At 45.8% G+C, this 4,164-nt stretch overlaps 1 pseudogene; it reads right to left on the reverse strand.

Moving 5' to 3' along the window:
- Window positions 1-664: 664 nt before the first annotated feature.
- On the reverse strand, window positions 665-3,907 carry LOC103761266 (annotated as a pseudogene).
- Window positions 3,908-4,164: the final 257 nt, after the last annotated feature.

Raw genomic sequence — 4,164 nt, forward strand, 5'->3', positions numbered from 1 at the left:
ATAAAGCAGGAGGAAATAGCATTTCCATGGCAAAGCAAGATCTGCCTTTGGGACGAGACAGGTTTCAAAGCGCAGTGTTTCCCCTTGTTTATTTACGGTTCCTGGCACCGCGCTTGTGGCATCCTGGTGCAAAAACATGATCAAAACTGTGCAGGAACAATGCCACAAAGAGATTCTCGTGCTCTGCCCAGCTCGTCATTGAATGTCCTGAGTTGGAAGGGATCCACAAGGATTTTCGAAGTGACAGCTCCTGGCCCTGCGCAGGACAACCCAAAGAATCACACCATGTGTCTGAGAGTGTTGTCCACATGCTTTTTGAACCCTGGTAGGTTTGGTGCTGTTGATTTTTAATGTTGGTAGTGTGATTTGTTTTGGGGTTTTCTTATATTTTATTTTTTCTTAGCCCCTGTCCTTTAATAAGGATTTCACTTGAGAAATAAAGGCATAACATCAAAACATGAAACATGACTTTGGATCTGATGAATCGATTAAGATTCTCAACTACAACCACTCTTAGCATTAGGCTTTCACTCGACTCGGGCATTTCTTTAAAAGTCTCTAAGTGACAAACATTTAGGTGTTTTCTACCATGATACCCAGACTTGCAGCAAGGAAGTGAAGTTTCCACATGCAATATATATACTCTTAACACATATTTGTCACTTTATAGTAACAGGACCACACCATATCCTTCATTATTATGGATCACATTATTGACCATGGTTTCCTTGGAAATATCATAATGTTCATCTAAGAAGCTCTTTGTAAGTATTCCCTCCTTGCAGCAGTGCATGCTGTTGTTTAACAGAGTGCATGCACTACCTGGATATATTTCCATACCAGGACCCTTGACACCACACAGATCTGAGTTTTTCATCAGTAGCTAGGCATTAGCCTAGCTGATCAGTTTACACTGTTATGCCTGTGGTTTCACATTGTAACACACAGCTCTCCAGGGTGGTTTTCCCATGTTGGAAATTGAAAATCCCCTCCATGACATCATGTTGCATTAACTTCAAACTAGAGATCCTTACAGTGGCTCCTGGACAGTCGAAACAGTGGTCTGCTTTTCCTTGTTTTTCTATCACAATATTTTCTGGCAGGCCTTAGCCTTTGAGTTCAACTAAACCAACACAGTGACCTGAACAGATGAAAACTGTGTCTCCTTCATAACAAGCATTTACAGCTGACAACAGGTCATGGTGAAACTGTATTTCTAGGTTTTCCCCACGATCAGCTACAAGCCCAGAAGACACATGGTGTTCAAGGATGTCACAATGCAACCTCAGTCAAGGCTCAACACATCACACAAAGCAATCAAAGTCATCCTCCTCATCCCAGTCCTCCAGATGCACTGGTAGAAGAACCTGACGTGCTCTATAGCTTGTGCTGTCTGGTCAAGCTCTCCTGATTCATACACAATCCACAGCTCCTGCACTGGTACCTGACATCCCTTCAGCTTCAAGGGTTCCTGCATGTGCTCCAAGGCAAAGCTGCTGTCCTATGACTTGCACAGGACAGGCTCTCTGAGTTGCACAACTGCTTTAAGAGCTGAGTAGTTCACACCAAACACCCCAATAAGAACCTCAATCATGCCAGATTTCCTGCCATCCACACAGTTCAAGGACTTTTTCCAGGTACTCAGCTGTGAATTGTTTCACCCCAGAAGCTGTACAGTGTTAAGGAAGAGTTTGGACCCTGGGTTGGCAGAGGCAGAGTTTGTTGAGCTGGTGCCTCTGGAGAGGGACCCAGAACAAAGAAATCCAAGGGCCTTTATCCCTCAGAATCTCTGCACCTGATTCTTCCCGTGCTCCTTACTTGCCTAATAGTGTGGAGTTTTCCAACACCTCATTGGATTCTTTCTCCATGTCCATGTGGGCAGGCCATTAATTGTTCTTTTCTTCCAGCTTGGGGCCCTCCAGGGCTTCAACCTTATCTGAAGATAGTCTTTCTCTGTTTACTCCCCTGCTTAGCTCTCCATGCTTACAAACAATGCATTTAAAGTTCCCAGGCTTTGACCAGGGCCCACTCATGCTAAGCTGTAAGCAAGTTACAATTAAACTTAACCCTAGACTACTAATGTCTAAAATTCTATAAGTAAACTTAATTTAATCCCCAACATGCAGTCAGCCAAGATGTAATCCTGGCAAGATCTAAATCACTTGTGAAGCAAAAGATGATTGGTGTGAAAAATATCTGGAAAAAGCACATTCCCGTCTGGCACGGTCCTTCCTAAAAACAGTCCCTGGTTTGTCAGGACTGCCGCAGTCACTCCAGGAGTCATTGCTCCAGACACTGTCAGCATCTTCCTGGAGCAGACCTAGGGCTCCCTCTCAGTGCACTCAGGCAAGCCACCACCTCTGGCAGCCAGCAGCAGGGCCTGACCATCCCCCCACAGCCCCCTGGCAGCCCTAGCTCGGCAGGAATTCAAAGAGGTGTTCCCACAACAAATCCTGCAAGAACCTTTGAGCCTCCATGGAGGCCCCTCTCGAGGCAGTATGAGGGCTGTTCCCTGGAGGATCACTGCTAGAAGAGTTCATTTGCTTGGCTCTTTGTAGTGATAGCATCATCTATACAGTAAGGTACTTAAGTCCCCTCTCCTTATCCCCCTTTTTTTTCCTTCTGATTAGCTACAATGACAGGATCTTGACTGTTTTGTTTGTGGGTTCCCCCCCCAGTAACCTCATGAAACAAGAGGATGTCTTATGGCTTAAGAACTACATCATCTATGTTTCTGATTAAACCAGTGAAAGAAAAATTGTGAAAGGCTCTCCATTTTCTTTGAAAAGCTGAGAAACTATTGATGTCACATCAAGATATGATGAGATTTGATTATTCTCAGGAGAAAACAACTCTCACATCTCGCATATGGGAGAAAAAAACCTCGAAAACTCAAAATGGAAAAATCTGGACAGACCTATGCAAAACAAAATAGCCTGAAGTATTTACTAGAGAGCAAACAATCTCTGATAGAACTAGAGTTAAAAACAATTTAATTTAATTATAACCACAGTATAATAAAGAGAACAATCAAATTTTAGCTACACTCTAAAAGTTTTCACTCTCCTACTGGTTTCAGTAAATGAAATTTTAACACCACAGTTAAAAAGAACAGATGAAAACCTGGTAATTTCCCAAAGAGATTTTTATATATTGAGAAAGCTATCTCATCTGGGGAAACTTTTGCAGCTGAGATAATCTGCAAGCAAAAGGAAAACTGATGCAGAAGTTAAAGTTTGAGAGACAAAGCGTGGGGCTGTGCTGGACAGAGATGTCTACAAAACAACCTGGCAGGGGAAATGAAAAATGAAGAAAATAACTGCATACAAAGAAAAGCAAAGAAAGGAGGGAATTACTGGTTAGAAGTGTCCGGCAACTTTTAAATGGAAAGGTAATTCAGAGTATCGACCCAAAACTTCTAGACAACTGAGAGGCATTGCACCTAGTGAGACACTGCAGAGCAGCCTACCTGCTGATGAAATGAATAATACAGGGAACAGGGAAAATGATGCAAACCAGCTCAGTAGGTCTGTCCTGCGAAGTCGGGTCACCACTGACACCCAGTAAAACCTTCAGAGTGAGTGACAGTTCTAAAGGGATTTAAAAGCACTGGCAGCCTGTATGAAATATGAATGGGATGCTCTTCTTTGCCTGAAACAGGAGGTACAGGGCTGGTTTAACAGGAACAGGCATCACCTTGACCTCTCCAAGCAGATCCTCAGCATGTGGTGGGGCTTCATTGAGCTGGAGGACTGTGTCGAGTGGAGCTGCTGCCCTCGGCCCCTTCCCTTGGCTGGGCAGCTGTTGGCTGGTGCTCCGCAGGGATGAAGGACGGGCCTGGCTCCAATCTGTGAGCGCTGCGTGTGCGCACAGGCTCCAGCCGCGCCGCCTCCTCGGAGCGGAGCATCAGCGGCTGCGGGAGCTGTGCTGGCAGCCAGCTCTGGCTCTCCCCATCCCACAGCCCGCCTGCGCTGCCGGGAGCCCTGGCCAGCCCCTTCCTCCGGCGGTGGCTGGTACAGGGTGGTGTGACCTGCGTGCCATGCTGGTTGGAAAGCAGCCACTGCTCCCTCCCTCCGTCCCAGCCCCCTTCCTTCCCTTCTGGACAAGTCTGTGCTGTGCTTGATGCGTCGGGAGCTTTGCTGCTCCTTTCTCAGGGCTGCTCAG

This window comes from Manacus vitellinus, unplaced genomic scaffold (assembly GCF_001715985.3).
Source record: "Manacus vitellinus isolate BGI_N305 unplaced genomic scaffold, ASM171598v3 scaffold_6_pilon, whole genome shotgun sequence".
Lineage (NCBI taxonomy): Eukaryota > Metazoa > Chordata > Aves > Passeriformes > Pipridae > Manacus > Manacus vitellinus.